General features: G+C 39.4%; 1 protein-coding gene across 2 annotated transcripts in view; it reads right to left on the bottom strand.

Annotated features, from left to right (window-relative positions):
• SLIT3 (slit guidance ligand 3) overlaps nt 1-16,925 on the bottom strand; it is a 472,881-nt gene that overhangs the window by 265,285 nt on the left and 190,671 nt on the right. The gene's annotated exons all lie outside the window — the stretch shown is intronic.

Below are 16,925 nucleotides of genomic sequence, written 5' to 3'. Positions count from 1 at the left end.
AATTCAGAAAAATTTATTCTTCTACTGTCCTTGTAGGCATTGAGTACACGGCTATTCTTTAAGTGAAGAGATCTATTAAAGGCACTAGCAAAACTACCATCAAAAGAGGACTCTTTGGGGTGGGCTTGTGACTTGAAGAAGGTTGGATTTGGCGGCACTAAGAGATGAAATCATGGCATGAGAGCATTAATCCCATCGCCAAACCAAGTGTTTGCATCATGGCAGGAGCTCGGAGCCTCAGCAAAGGATGAGGACTTGGCTGTGCTATAAACAGAAATCAAAAGGACCCTGGACCCAGAAACTTGCTCATATTGATATGGATGCCATTAAGGTAACAATTACTGAGCCCACAAATATTTTCGAGGACTTGAGTTCAGTGATAACCTCCCACGTGGGCTGCCTGTTACAGAAAATTTGCTGAACAGAAAGTAGGGCCGTAAATTAAGACAAATTTTAACACCTGAAAGGTTAATAGCTTTGTTAATAGATTTTGTTCAGATCTATCATGGAGTCTGAAGGTCAAATAATCTGAATATTTCTAGAGGCACTGAAAAACACAGATGTGATTCCTTATGCAGAGTGGCTAAAAATGGGTCAGAGTGTGAGGAAATCTTGAAAAACAGAGGGTCAGGAAGACCACACTGATAAAGCTGCAGCATCTCCTTGTGTTCACATCACTGTTGATACAGTTTTATTTATTTGTTTAAAATCAGATAATTCCAGTGCAAGGAATTAAAAGAGGAGAGATCTTCTCAGCACAGATCTGTTAAGTTTAATCCCATTTGGAGTGCTCTACATGAAGTTTTAGCTTTGATGCTCTGTTTATTCCTGCCACTTAGAGGCACAAATGATCTTTGAAAAGACTGTCAGAACATGCAGGTGTTTTCATTTTGACATGCAGTTTTAAAAAAGGAATTACAACCCGGTGACGTTGTCTCTGGTGCAAGGTATGGCTTCTAAAGCTGCACGTGTACTGCCAAAACAGTATATTTTACAGAATGTTTATTTTTCTTCTTTCTATACAATATAATTGTGCTTATTTGCTGAGAATTCTTCTCCAACCGTTTTTCTGTTTTCAAACTTTTATCCAAGAACAACATCCTTTTCATATAATATATTGAAATTACAGGTGTAAAAAGCACAGTGTCCACTTTGTTTTCTATTGCCAACATTAAAATAATCAATATTTGAAGAGAATGCCAACTGTTTAACCATAAAAGGAATTTTGAACTGGAACAGGTTGCTCAGTTTTGTCTTCTAGATTAATGTTTTCCATTTTCTGTGATACCTTCAGTGTCCAACTTCCCTCCTTGTGCCTGAGCATCTCTCAGCCTGGCAGCATTTCAGCTACAGTTGTGCTCATTTTTAAGTTGGCTATTTCATACAAACGTTTTTTCAATGGATTTTGCTTTTAACAATAATATATATGCTTACAGATAGATATTATATTCACACTACATACGTAATAAAATGCATGAAATGTAGTATCTTTCTAAAAATGATTAAAAAAAAACAAACAAAAAAATCAAACATATGTTTAACAGCTGCCTCCACAGATACTCTGTTCAGAAAAGATGGTTCAATACAGATCTAAGAAAATCAGTTATTTTTAATAATAAAATAAATGGGAGATAATTGTCTGACATGAAAAAGGGTCTGAGTTCTCTGAAGTCTGTCTTCCTTCCAGCCCTACCAGCTCTACCTCTGCCAAGTTTGTCAGCTTAAACTGATAAAGCTTCACAAAGCAGAAATTAAGAAATCAGTTGAAACTTTTCAAACAGCTGAGGCAATCAGAAAACAGACATTTTTTAACATATGCATATATATAAACATAACAAGTAGAAAATTTTGAAAGAAAGTGCAGTTGTATTGAATAAGAATTATAGTAAGCACACAAATCAGTGAGGTGGGGGAGAAGAATGAGAAGGAGGACAACTGGACAGTTGTAGGAGGTGTTTAATGTCCCCTGCCTTGGCACAGGCATCAGCAGAGACAGGGAAACCACAGTATTACACAACTGAATGCAATCATTTCAACTTGGAACACAAAAATGTGAGCAGTTCTGACCTATTCTGAACTTTTCTACCCCCTGTTGCTTTGCAGTAGATGCATGGTGATATTTCTGTTTTATTTTTAGCTTTTTGATGAAAGTAAAATGTAAGAGTTACTCAAAAAACCTGAAAAGACACTTTCTGAAATGTGTCCAGTTATCAAGAAATCTAGAAAGCTGCTGTGGCTTCCATTAACTGGGCCAAACCTATAAAAGGCAACAGGTGTTGTGAATAAAAAAACCTTGGCCTCAGTTCCACATGCCTTGATTATTTATTCTTATTTTCTGAATTAGTGTCTGGAGTTGGACAGATAAAGAACTGGGACAGCAGACAATATAACTGGCTAGTGGTAATGACAGCTGTTATCCATATGCTGACAGAAGGACTTTGTTTCTAGCAACCTGGACCCAGAATGTGTTTTTCTGTGAGTACCTAAGGATGGACAAGCAGTAATGAGCGGTCCACTGAATAGGAAGTTTGGTACAGACCCCAGAGCACAATTAAGTCAAGGTGTTAAATGATATACTGTATACATTTTAATCTGGAATATAAAGGTTCTTTCCTTTTGCTCCTTAAAAAAAGTTCTCCTTCTACAGATCAAGCGTTTTAAATATCTTAATATTTGTACACCCAGGGGAATATGATTTCTGTACTGACACAGTCCCAAGCAATCATGCAATCTAAAGAGCATGCCAAGTCTGGAAGGCATATTGAGCATGTTCTCCAACGATGATATCATAAAGGTTCCCGCAATGGGAAACACATGGCACCAATTCCTCACATTCTCTAACCTGTACACATGAAGCTTCATTCAACTCTGAACACTTCAGTGACAAAACCAAAAAGCGTCGGGATCTGAAATTCAGAACATAGGAACTGCAGGCACCTGAATGTTGCACACTAATGCTGCACCGGGATCGACGTTCTTCAAAATCCCCAGGTGTGTTCTCAGCCTCTAAACAGCATCAGAGGCAGCGTAACGTTTGCACTGCTGATGCAAACATGCAAGCCACGATCCAGAATTGTTTATTACCAAGCACGCCTCGGAAGGAATGACATTAAAGCAAACTCCTTTCTCCTATATAAACATACATGTTCACTGAAATACTGAAAAATCTGGCAAAAGCATTCTCTAGCAGTGAAGCTACCAGATGTAAGTGCAGTTGGAGCTGCTGCAGCTCCGCGGAAGCACTTCATCACGCTGAGAAATGATGCCTCTTCTCTGTGAGCCGGAGTGCTATCTCCTTTGTCTCCCTGTGTGTTGTGCACCCTCAGGAGCTATTCATCTTGTCCTCCGCTCCTCATATTTGCTGCAGCTCATATGCTTTCACATTCATCTTTGACACAGTTCACTGGAATTGTGCTGTCAGTAGGCAGCCATGCTAGATGCAGATGTACTGGAAGTTCCAGAGAATGAATTCCTAGCACCAAACTTTCTGTACCAAGGATTTGCTTCATTGTGTTTTACAAAAGCTTATTGAGAAAACTATCCATGCTAATGAGATACAGAATTATGGGATATGGAAAAAAAAGTGCTTGCTGGCCAAAAATCATTATTATGTATGGGAAGAAAAACTTCCATCCATGTGGTCAGAAAACAAATACACTTCTCTCCCCCTTCCTACTGAGAGAAATCACATGGCTCTCAGAAAGCTCTTAAAGCAATATTTTTTGTCTCTGAAATGTACAAAATCTCTTCAGTTCAGACAACATTGTTTACTATCTTGACAACAAGATATCTGATATTTATCCAAGTTAAGAAAATTCTCAAGACAACTTACTTAGAGAAAGAGAAAAGGGAATGCACCTAGTTCATACACATAGATTTTTCAATACTGATTTTCATGAGTAAATTTTTACTTTCTTTAAATGGAAGTGCCAGAATTGTTATTCCCACTTTATACATGAAACAAACAGAAATGCAGACAGATGAAGCAACTCAGCATAAACACAGAAGGATGGACTAAGAGTTTAAGCAAAGCTGTTACACTATTTCAGCCTTTTTTAAACAAGGAAGGAAAAGCTATGGGTATTACTTGTAGCTTAGCCACATCAAGCAACTGTGGACGGAGTATCATACAATATCATGCTAAGTAAAAGCTCCCTTTCTTATTAAAAACTTGTAAATAAAAAGAAAATAAAAACCAGAAAAAGCAGACAGCCAATAGATCTCAGAATAGCCACTGTAATTTAAAAAACGTGTTGTGCAATGTCAGCTGCCCGTATGTCACCTTCTATAGAAGGTCCAGACATGCTGAGCACACAGCCACTATTTTCCCAATTGCTAAACATGCTTCACAGATCCACACACTTTAACATCATGAAATAACAGCCTGTTCTTCAGTGACTGCAATGAGCCTGAATACCAAATTAATTTCCAATGCCATAAATGTATAGCATGAAAGGACTAAGCCACAACTAACTGGAAAGCTGAGCTAATCTGAAGTGTCAGCAGCTTGCAATGAAAAAGCTGATATCAGAAACAGATTACAATCAAATAGGTGATCTTATGAAAACCTTTAAAGTGTTCTCAGATCACTCAGAAATCTTTAGATATGTAAAAACTTGTACATTTTACAGTGAGAAGCGTATATGTAGAGTCACTTTGTTCAAGCTAGCAGCCTCCTCCCGGAGGATTTGGAAGACTGAGCAAGAATGAGTGTGGGTCTAGACAGAGGTACAGTGGAAAAGCTCCTCCTCTTTCTGCCTTCAATTGTTTGGCTCCGGCCAGTCCTCTAAGACACTTGGATGGAAAGTTGTATACATAAATACATACACAAAGCATACTTATACATGCTTTATATAGACATATGTGAAAAGATGGCTCTAAAGACTTTATCTAAAAACAAAATCTTTATTCTTTCTTGTTATTAAGGAATACAAGAGAAAAAAGAAGCATATTTTTCCTTGAACTTCAACAACTCCCCTTTCTTCTCCTGTTTCTTTCTATGGCTCATACATAATTAGCCACAAGAAAGACAGACACTCACCTATTTGAAAACACATTAACAGAACACTTTTCTCCCAGTTGAGCTAAGAGAACCATCCATAGTGGATGCTGCACACTCAAGAATGTTGTCACTGGTATCACACTGTTTATCCCAGTAACAAGCTTCCTTACTGGCAACTCAAAAAGGTGTGTAAATAATAAATAGTAAATATTTAATCTTCTAGGAACACAGTGATTTGTGATCTGTTCTCTCATGGCTTTCACTTTGGAAACAATGGCACATGGTTTTACTTGAAATTTTTCAAGGACTGTTTAACCCTTGCTTTGGTTGGTCAAATCTGAGCAAAAATAAGAACCGTAATTCCAGGCTTTTTACTTTCAGCACTCATAGAAAATTCAGTTATCAAAAACCTCTAAAAGCAAAAGAAAAATACCAGTTCAGAAAAGCAAGTTTCAAAAGATGAGATGGTTTTGAAAAAATCATGACCAAGATCGTTCTTTGTTCCTAAATATGTGAGAAAGTTAAACAGCACACAAAATGTCTTCTTTCAACAGACAGCTTCACAGCAGAAAAGAGAATAACCAACTTTTGAAGAGTCTTTGGGAGCAAACACAAAATTGCCAGATTGTCAACTCTGATGCATGAGACACACGTTAGTTCTTCAGCCACTCAATAACTATCTATCGGCATTGCCAGAGGATTTTAACTTATTAATAACATTCTAGAAGTATTCTATCAAGCTCACTTACACCAAACATCAGGGTTTCCTTTCTGTTGTTCAGATACGAAATTACAAGAATCTCAAAGTAAAGCCATTTTCTGACCTAAGTGAATGACTTTAACTTCTATGGTGAATCACCAAGAAAATTTCACCTAAAAATATTTCAAACAATGCATACTGAGCATTGAAAGGGTTTTTTCTTTACCAGTGTCACTGAACTCCCAAATACAACCTTCTTCAAAAGTAGGACTGAAGTTTGCTACTGTAACTGAACAAGTTCAGAAGACAACTGTATGTTGTGAAACAAGAACACAGCTTCACTTCTTCACAAACTCTTCATAAACTCACTAGCCATAAATCGCAGAGTTCAAGGAAGCCAGTTGATGCGCTTTGCACTGCAGTGTTTAACAGATAAAAATAATGTCTCCAAGTCCAATCTTTTTCAATATGAATAGGATTCTTTGGAATACTTTCAATGCGAAACTTTAAAAATAATCACAGCATGATCCAGCACAATTCAGACTGAAATAAGAAAATCAGACAACATAGGAAGTAGGAGACTGAAATCAAAACTAAAAAAAATTATTCCTATTAGATTCCTTTTTCTGCTGACCGAAACATTACACAAGTTCAGAATATACATCCATCAAATCAATGTATGGCAGATGGAAGCCCTTGTGAAGTGTGACCAGCTCCTGGAAGTACTTCAGGCACCGATGGAATTCTGTATCGGCCACAAACGGGACCAGATGTGTTTCTCCACTGGACTCAAAGTGACCACACCAGGAAGAACAACACATATTGCCTTCATTCAAAACTATTTAGACATGGACAAGGTTTTATAATCAAGAGTTTCTGATACATAACACGAGCAATATTCAAGATCTGGATGTAAAAAAGCCGGCCAATATGCAAACATCCCTCATGAGGTCTTGCAGGCAGCTTGGTGAAAGCTCCTACCTCTAAATATCCATGGAAAAAAAAAAACTGGATTTAGCTGTCAGCATTTTCAGTCTGAAATGTTTCAATCTACTGCAAGTTGAAGATGTGCCTATCTATAATGTTGGAAAACAATGGAATTAAACTGATGTTTAATTTCCATAATGACCTGCCCAGATTTAATCTTGGATTTATTTAGCATAAGCAAACACTTAATTTACAGTCAGCTAACAGCTTTTCCTGGCAAATTAAACCTGGTTTAGGACCCTTGTTCACACTTTATCTCTTTGGAGCATGTTTGATGAAAATGTCTGTATCATAAAATTTAGTTTGAAAGTGTTTCTTTAAGGATTCAATGTATGTGTTTCTATGAAAGATTGCATTTTATATTAAATTCAAAGCTTGAAATATTGTAAGTACTGCAACGCCTATAGTTTCCATTCTGTAAGTTCCAATATTAAATTATTCTGTTTAATGAAATGTCTTAAATGTGTAAGAATTCTCAACTCTATGCCTCAAGCCAGTGACTTAAAGAAAGAGCAGATTTGCAGCATAGCAATGGGTAAATTACTTAACTACACAACTTTAATCCCCTGTCTAGCCTATTGCTCTCATGACAGTCATCTGTGGATGTAATATAAAGAAAATAAATTTGTTTCAACTATATACCTTTCATCATTAACTTTTAAATTAAACCAATGCTAAATACATTTTTGTTTTCCCCTAAAATTTGCTCATGTCTTTAACTGAGGCTTGTACTTTTCAAAGTGACACTGTTAATTTATATGATATATATTGGTGCAGTAATACATTTGTGTCCTTTAGTTATAGCTACCTGATTTATCATAATTGTCTCCATAACTACACTGCAGAGCAGTCTATAAACAATTAACTGGATTTAGCATTGCAATAGTTTAAAAATGATCTGATGAGAACCATTTGCATGGAGTTATGGGACTGAGTCAGACAACTCATTATAACCAATACTTACAGAAGAAAAAAAGGACTTAAACCTTCTTAAAATAGTTCATTGTATTAGTAAGCAAATTTTCATTTGCTCATTGCAAAAAAATAAACTACTCAGTGATCAGAATTCTGTTAGGAAAAGCAGCATATTCATAGCATCTTTTTGCAGATAGATACTTGTAAGAGTGAAAAAGCTTGGTAACGTGGACAAGTTTATAATCCAGTAATAAAAATCAAAGAGCACATAACCGTTCCAGGAGGTTAGATCAGATCATCTAGGAATACGTAAAGCTGATAGAGGCTGCAAGTCTGAGGGAAATAAATCACATAAATCACTTACGTTAGCCACATTCTGAACAGGCCACAAAAGGTGCAGCATGCAGGGGAAGCAAAGTGCACATAGCCACCGTCCAATTTATTGCTCAGTAAAGCACAGCAGAACACATAAATGCGACCAATAGCACTAGTCAAACATAGCTTTCCTCCTACTGAAAAAACCAACTAGAATTTATGGGATGCTGTTCCAACACCTTCAGAAGAACTTTTTCCCTTAGACACAGCTAAAATTAGCCACAGCAGACTAATGGCAGGACTGAAGAGCAGCTACGAGAAAAGACCAGTCCCAGCCATCACAACATATCTGGAGAAAAGGCAAGGCCCAAGAATCACAAACCAGAAGCATTTTGGCTGGTATTTTCCAGAAGTATAAGGCTGCTGGATACCACCAGGGTTCTGTGAAAACAATTGCTTTTAAAAAATATGAAAGAACATGAACAGGTGAAACAAATCTAGTTCAAAAGCCGTGGAAACAGGCAGATGAAAAATAGCCAGGGAAGTACTGAGTCAGAAGAAGCTGTAGAGGCTAAAATATCTGTCCCAGAGGAAAGTGGGACCCACAGAGAATATCCAGAGTCACACAGACAGGCACACCTGCAGTGATACTTACTTACCCAGCTAATACACACGTATGGGTGAGAAAAAAGCATGTGATTTTATTGCCCGTGAATGTCAACATGATCTAAGTAGATTGAAGAATAACAGTAAGAGAAACAAAGTGGATTTATTCAGAAAAAATCTGAAAAACCTTTTGTGAAGACATCTTACCACTCTTGGTCTCTTTTCCTTGTTCCTGGTACATTCCTTACCATTCTAAAAAGAAGTGGTTTTAAACACTATGGTAGCACAGAACAAATTCTTTACACTACATTGAAAAACTTTAAAAGTTGAAGTTTCAACCTATTTTAAGGTAGATTGGGGGTTTATTCTCTATTTCATCCTCAATTTACTCAGAACTAACATCAGTGAAACAATACCAGTGCTAAAGGAAAATAGCTAGCACCCAGCCTCTGGAACATTTATAGCAAAATGCAGCAGCTGAAGCCGAAAAGTAATCTGTTGTTTAGATAATTAATTTTGTTTATCACCCAGATATAATTAATTACCATAATTTATCCAAGGTGGAATAACCCTGAGAAGGGTTTGGGGTGTTGACTGATGAAAGACTCAACGTGAACCAGTAATGTGTGCTTGCAGCCCAGAAGGCCAACTATATCGTGAGCTGCATCAAGAGAAGTGTGCCCAGCAGGGCAAGGGAGGTCATTCTGCCCTACAACTCTGCTCTCGTGAGACCCCACCTGGAGTACTGTGTCCAGATCTGGAGCCTGAACACAAGGATATGGAGCTTTTGGAGCAGATCAGAGGAGGGCCATGAAGATGATCGGAGCGCTGGAACACCTCCCCTATGGGCTGAGGGAGTTGGGGCTGCTCCCTCAACTGCTGCTGGAAGGCTGTGAGGGAACCTTGCAGCAGCCTTCCAGTACTTGAAGGGGGCCTACAGGAAAACTGGGGAGGGACTTTTCACAAGGGCATGTAGCTACAGGACAAGGGGAAATGGTTTTAAACTGGAAGAGCATAGATTTAGCCTAGATATTAGGAAGAAATTCTATATTGTGATGGTGGTGAGACACTGCAACAAGGTTGCCCAGAGAGGCTGTGGAAGCATTCAAGGCCAGGCTGGACAGAGTTGTGAGCAACCTGGTCTAGAGGGAGGTGTCCCTGCCTATAGCGGGGGGTTTGGAATTAGATGAACTTAAATGTCCCTCCCAACCCAAAACGTTCTAGGATTCTATGAATGTTTTCTTCCTTCTTTGCACTGGTAGAAACCATAAATTTATTTCAAAAGGGATCCAGATGCAAACCTTCAACATTTCTGCAGGCAAAATATACTACGACGTATGTTCTCCTTGGCAAATATAACATGCAAAATGTGCCTGGAGATATGCAATACTGATTATGAGATATTATTGTGAGGTTTTATTATCCTTCTAAACAATAAAGCAAGGAAAAAAAAAACATAAAAGCAAGCAGTTCTACACCAGATGTAAGAGTTTAGTGCTATCCACCCTGACTAGCACTTGGAACATGTGCTTCAAATATGAAACTTGTGTAAGCCTCCCCAGGTGAGCAATTGATCTTATCTCACAATTTCTGCTGCTTTTCAAACAGTGCAAAGCACAGTCTAGCAGCTGAATGATCTTAAAAACATGACAACAAACAGGGTGTGGGGAGGGGGCATTTCCCAGACATCATAATCCTGAAATAAGCATTACATTCAGAAAAGCAATTTCATTGCAATATCAAGTCAATCTTAGAATGGGACAAAAGAGTGTGGAAATGTCTGGGCTTGGTACTCCCCACTCTCCCTTTCCTTTGCAAGAGATCTCTCCTACAATCCCACAGTTAGCAGGAAATCTTCACTCACTCTGAAAACCCCAAATTTAAAAATACACAACAGAAAAGCTCTGAAGTTTTTAAGTACATCTAAAAAGCTTTTAGATGTACTAAAACAGTCAGTCCAAAAGACAGCTTCTCCTCTTCAGTAGGTCTGAAGGTATTTCTCACTCACATCGTGTCCTAAAGTAGAAGTTCAGAAGTCTCTGAAGGAGATATATATACAGACATACCTTTCTGTTGTAGTTTTTAGTTACTAACAAAATCAAAAGCAAATTAATGGGAGGAAAAAAAAAAAAAAAAAAAAAAGCATTTCTGGGAAAAGTTTCTCATGTGGACACTACAATTTCCTTTCTTAGGTCCACTTTTATAAAGACTACTGAGAAGGATTCCTCCTTCTGTGAAAAAAAGAGTCCCAGGTTATTATTTTTCTTTGAAGCGGACGTGATGGAGATTTAAATGAAAGTAATGGATATCTGAATAAGGAGCGAATCAGCTTTCACTTGTGATAAATAATGAAAATACTGGTTCTCCTTAGCTGACATCTGTAGAGGCCTGGCTGTTAGCAGCATTTAGCTCGCTTCAGAGAAATGTGAAGTGTACTGCTACTAAATTCAGCTTTCCTACTGTTTCTTATTTACAGTAGAGTTATTAAATATTTATTGTAGCAGAAAGCAAGTTTTCTAAGTTGTTCTAATTCAGTGTCTTTCAGCCTAATGAAAAAGTGAAATAATAAGGTGCTTAGAGTTTTTTTCTTAACACGACCCTACAATTGCCAAGAAACAAATGAGCCTCCAGTGCTTGACAAGGCCTATATACAGAAGTACATTTGCCTGATCTTCTGACAACTTGCTGTTTGACAGCTTGCTAAACGAGGAAGAGCAACACTACAATAATAGCTGACAGATGCTGTTTCCACTAACTTTCAAATTCCTTAAACCTTTCCAAAAACACATGCAGAAACTGATCTGTTTGTCTGTCGGCTTCAGATCCCAAGTTCTGATGCTGCTGGCCTATCAGTTTACAGGGATATTTTTAAATTATTCAGATGTACAATAACCACAAATGAGAAAAAATATTTAGCAGAACTACTTGCAGTTGTACTTCAGAAACACATTACTTACAAGTGACACCTGTGGGAAGTTTCTAGAGTCTGAATTTAAAATTTGAACACAGTATTAAGCTACACATGCCAAATAATCAACTCTCTTCCATTTTCTGACACCTGGTTATAAGAAAAACTGCACCATGCACCTTATTGCTGTATGCTAATCTGCATCTTGTCAGATTTTTTCCATTTTATTGGGGCCAGCCATATTAGGGCGCAGGGTAGAAATGCTATTGCTGAAGAGCACCTGACTTGGCCAACAGGTCTGAAACTCTGGTGTTGATTTCTTACAAAACTAAGTTCCCTGCCTATTAGTTTTCAAGTTCATAGTTGCCATAAAACATATCAAAGTCATACTCTTCTTAATAATTAATACCATTTGAACAAGCTCGCTGACAAAATCTAAAATGTTTGCCTTTAGCGAAGAGTTTTCAACACTTCTATGTGCTCTGCCCTTTGACCAGAAGGGCGGGCGGATTATTCACAATTTACTGGCAAGCATAAGCAGGAACAGATCCTGAAGTCTGTGCCCAAGCTGCTGCTGAGATTTCCTTCTAATGAGCCACTGGACTTCAGCAGAGACAAGCATGTCTCATCTCCTCACCTCAGCTATCTGAATAATGGGCATTTAGTAAACAATACCAATTCCAGGGATCCTAAACAAAACACCTTTTCACATAAAATCTTTAACATAACACTGAGGTTTTGGCTGTTTTTGAGAGTCCAGAAGACTTTAACAGAAAGGCGTAAGAAGCCAGAGTTAAAACTGAACTTCAAACGAGCAGTGAGGTTGGAATGCCATGGGGAGGTTTGTGACACTTGATGCAGTCCATTACTGAAAGGGAGAGAATGCACAGCAGCTCAAGACAAGGAGAGGATCATCTTTGTGAAAACTCTACAGTGATGTGCATCACTACTGCAATATGAGCTTGAGGAGGTTTATGTGTGCTTACATTCTCTGCAAGTCTAGGACATACACACCTACACTGCAAGATTGTCTCTCTGAACAAATATACATTTTTTTCCATACCAGATGCTGACTTGACTTTTCCTTCCACATTACCACCATACATAATATCAATACCACAGATGGAGCTCAGTCCCACCTCCAGCCAGGAAAGACAACTGTACTGCAGAAGAAAAAAAAAAGCTGTGTAGAGAAAAAAAACACTGCTCTGATATTCATTTGCTGAAAAGCCCAACTGGAATATTTTCTCATCCATTAATAGGTGAGTGGCCAACAATTCAAAACAAACACGAAAACAGATCACTGCACTGCATTTCCTTTCCAGGCTAGTCCGCATGATTTCTGCTAGGGGAAGTGTGACAGCACAAACATCAACAAGGTTTATAGAATCATAGACTGGTTTGGGTTGGAAGGGACCTTTAAGGTCACCTAGTTCCACTCCCATTTTAGGCGGCGGGGACAACTCTGACTTGATCCAGGCCATCTAGCCTGGCCTGGAATGCCTGTTATTGATGTCCTATTAGGACAGGTAACACAGGGCCCTTGGGAAGCCAGGAAGTCATTCTTACTTTGATCTCTGTCATTCAGATGTGGTATGCAGACAACAGCAGAAAGCATCTCAGTGCTTACCTATTTCACTACTTCTAAAATAAGAACCTGCAAGATTTAACACCCTGTAGCTGCTCCACGGAATCTTTCTGAAAAGTAATGTTTGCCACCCCATCTGCTCCATGTGCATCTGCTGAAGGATGTTGTGGTTCCTCAGTTACCTGAATCATTGTTTGATTTCATTGGGCAAGACTTCAGCGGCCTGGCTGCGTAGGTAGACAAATGCTATTTTTTTAATCATTTATTTAATGTGTACGGCTAGAAGGTTATGCATTTGCAGCTTAAGCACTTTTCGTATTTCAGGCACCGACTTCTATACAGAGCAGTCAGAGAAGAACAAATAAGATTGTTTCAGGATAAATCTGGAAACTGTACTACAGACCAAAGTACTAAAGTACTTGGCTGCTTCAAGACCTGTGTTACAGAACGTAAGATTTTATGTAGTCTTCAACTTGCCATCCAACTGCAACGCCAGTGTCACAAGCACAAGGAATTTCCAACTTCAGAACCCCTCCAAAGCCAGGAGTCAGTTTGCATTCAGTTTTCCCCAGCAGCAACACAAAACATGATGCTGAAAATGCACACATCAACCCATGCTACTCCGCCGACAAACAGCTCCTGAAGTGACAGCAGCAAAGGAAGGAAGGCTGACAAGGTGTACTTCCCAGAGCTGAACACAAACATTATTTAAAAGCTCCTCGTTAACATGTGGATTTTAAATTCCTCAGGCTTTAATCCACTCAAAATCTTTTGAGAGGAACAAAAGGCAGAGCAGACAATGAAGCCAACCTATAAGCAAAGGAGGACAGAAAGCAGATTTTCATATTCACTGTAAGTGACAGCTGGATGAATTACACAAACCATGTGTCTCTGTTTCCTTCTATCCATCATACTGTATTTATCCATCTCTTCTGCCTATCTTCAACTTCAGAAAAGACATACAGTACCGCTTAAATTATTAATTTTCTGCTCAGTTTTTTCCAACACCGGTTTCAGTTCACTGACCTGTGTAACTATGATTTACCTACTGCATTATCTGAAACATCATGTATTATTAATAAGTTTGCTCTCTTCAAACATTTCCATGACAACGCATCAAAATAAAACACACACATTTGTCTTGCATATAAAATGACTTCTTCCTTTTTTTTTTAAATCGTCCTCAGAAAAAGTGAATACCGACTGCTCTGTTCCTGTAGCAGTAGCCAGGTTAACATCTGATACCCTAATCTTGCTCTCCCAGAATGAGCTGCTAATCTCCCATAGCCTGTACACCCTCTGTTGTAGGTACTATTAAATTCTGCCATGCTGACATACATTAGCTAAAAAATCTAAGCTCGCCAAGGATACAAAGTGCTCTCAATTTTCAGCAATTACAGAAAGAAAAACAAGACGTGTTTCATGTAAAAACTAAATGAAAGGCATTCTGAGAGTCACAACAAATGTAAAAATGCACTGAACCACCACCAGGACAAACTGCCTGCCCCCCTCCCACCTCCTACACCTTGTATCCCCGGGGAAGGGAATCCTGTCAGCATTATATTCTGTTTTCTGCAAAGTCATCACTGAATTTAATGTGTTGGACACATTACACACATTACAGAAGAAAGGAGAACATCATTAGTAAAGCTATAAAAAGCTTGAGAAATTATGTGGGGTGATGCACTTTGGTACTAACATTAATGCCAACTGTTATATTTTGAAAAATATGGCTGATATCCATAGTTTCTCTACCCACTCACTCTAAAAAAAGATCCAACGCATTGCTCTACCACAACAACCATTTATTTTGGTTAAGGATGTGTACAGACTACAGCAACAGCAGGAGGGAGCTGAGGACATTCTTGCTATTCCACAAGAGGAAAAGAAGCCATGAATTGTTCATTGATGCTCGGATGCTCACCTCCATGTGCCAGCTGTGGGCTGTGAAATGAATGCCACACTTGCCCTCCCAGCAAGCACCTCCTGTTGGCTCACTTTAGGGGAATAAAAATAAATTTAAAAAAAAAAATAAAGGGAAAATGTAGAGCTGCTTTTTTTCCTCCTTGGTGTCCGAATTTTAATAATCTCACACCCTCTAACATCACAGAGCTTGTTGATACGAGCTTTCAGATGCCATAAATAGAGTCAGGAGTCCCGCAGCACCTAGTCAGGAGATATTTCACCTGACACATTCTTTTTAAGAATACACCACCAGATTGAAACCGCTTCCCTTTGCTATCCAACAGCCCGAGAGCAAAGCACGCAGCATCAGCAGCGCAGACCTTCACTCAGCGCTGGGATGACGGCGGTGCCGCGCTCTGAGGCAGCGCCGTGCCGGCGGGGAGCGCTGCCCTCTGCTGCCCCCTGCTGCCCGCCGCCCGCCGCAGCCGGACAGCACCAGGGCAAGGGGCCTGATGGCGCCGAGCAAAGGCGGGCTCTACGGCCCGTAGCCTCATGCTAGGACGTGGCTGCCTGGGCCCGGAGCCGCATCGGCCTCCCGTCGACTGATAGAAAGGCGGATGGACAGACGGCCCGTCCCCCCGCTCACTGCATCTCTGCCGGCACAGCGCCGGGCTGTCGCCTGGCAGTGTTTGGGATGGAGCCTCGCTAAGGCTCTGTTAGGCTGCTGAGCACTGCTCGTGAACCCGGGGCACATGGCTTTCAGCCACTGCAGAAACCTGTGCAGATCCATCCCCACAGTTCATGGCCCGTGAACTAAAGCAAACTAAACCGAAAGCCATGGGACAACATGCTTCTAATGTCTTAAAATTTCATAAGACTTCTTTTTGTTGTTTGGGTGGGGGCTTTTTTGGGTCTTTTGAGGTGTTACTCTACATGCCTCCAAGGCCTTTACTCTCCAGACCGTTCTGCTTCCTGAAGCTACGCAGCCAAAACAGAAGGCGCCACGTTCATGGTTACATTCACCAGTTCTGCAGACTCAGCACTACGATGACTGGACTCCGTTCTCAAGAGTGAATGCTCCCATTGCCATGGGTTATGAAGGTGCCCGTGATAACAAATTTTCTGATGTATTTCATTTTCACAAGCCCAGAACATCAAATGCAAAAAAATTGCCAATTGTGTTCCATACATAATGTTTTGATGCTGATATTGCTAAGTGTCGTTCATCAAGTGCTTAAAATATTAATAATCAAATCCACAGACAATTCTGGCTGAAACCTGAGGACACGGGTCCATGGGCAAGAATGTGAACACCTCCTTTAGAGCCAAGCTCTCACTGCAAATAATCACATTTAGAAATTCTATAGTATTTGTACTGAGGTATTTTACTGTGGGTCAAATATAGTAAAAATGTTAGTCTAGAGATGCTTGGATAAAGTGAAGGGTTTTTTTTCTATCAAATTAAGGATTCTACACCACCTTGGTTATGGTTAAAAAACTGTTTCACATGAACCCTTTCTCCTGTCAGCTATTTAAAAAAAAAAAAGAAGCATAACTATTTGTCTACACCATGATAAATAGACAATTTTTGCTATTATAAATCTCACTGAACAAAACACATTTATTTCCCTACACTACCTGAACACTTTGACAGCACTTGGATGTCACAGGCAATGATTTGCCTTGCCATGCCAAAGAGAAAAAATGCATGCTTCTTGCATATAAATATGAGACTCACTTAAAACATGGTGTATGCAAATTTCTGCTTAGATTCATCTCCTACTATTTTTGGTTCTGGCAGTGAAGGAGGTGGGCTGGCTCAGACAAAACTACCTCTTTATTCTGATCAAGCACTTTATTAAATCATCACAATACAATTTAAATTGTTGGCTGCCCACTCTCTCTTTACCGTGGTGGGAAACTCAGGCTCAGTGTAACTGTTTGGACACCAGCACTGAGAAGACACCAAGCACAGCTCATGTGGGACGACATCCCCACT

The sequence above is a fragment of the Centrocercus urophasianus genome, unplaced genomic scaffold, assembly GCF_019232065.1.
Source record: "Centrocercus urophasianus isolate 14NV4802_14NV808 unplaced genomic scaffold, USGS_Curo_1.0 seq_26, whole genome shotgun sequence".
In the NCBI taxonomy this organism is placed as follows: Eukaryota; Metazoa; Chordata; class Aves; order Galliformes; family Phasianidae; genus Centrocercus; species Centrocercus urophasianus.
The sequence above is the reverse complement of the archived record's forward strand: the minus strand, read 5'-3'. Positions and strand labels throughout refer to the sequence as shown.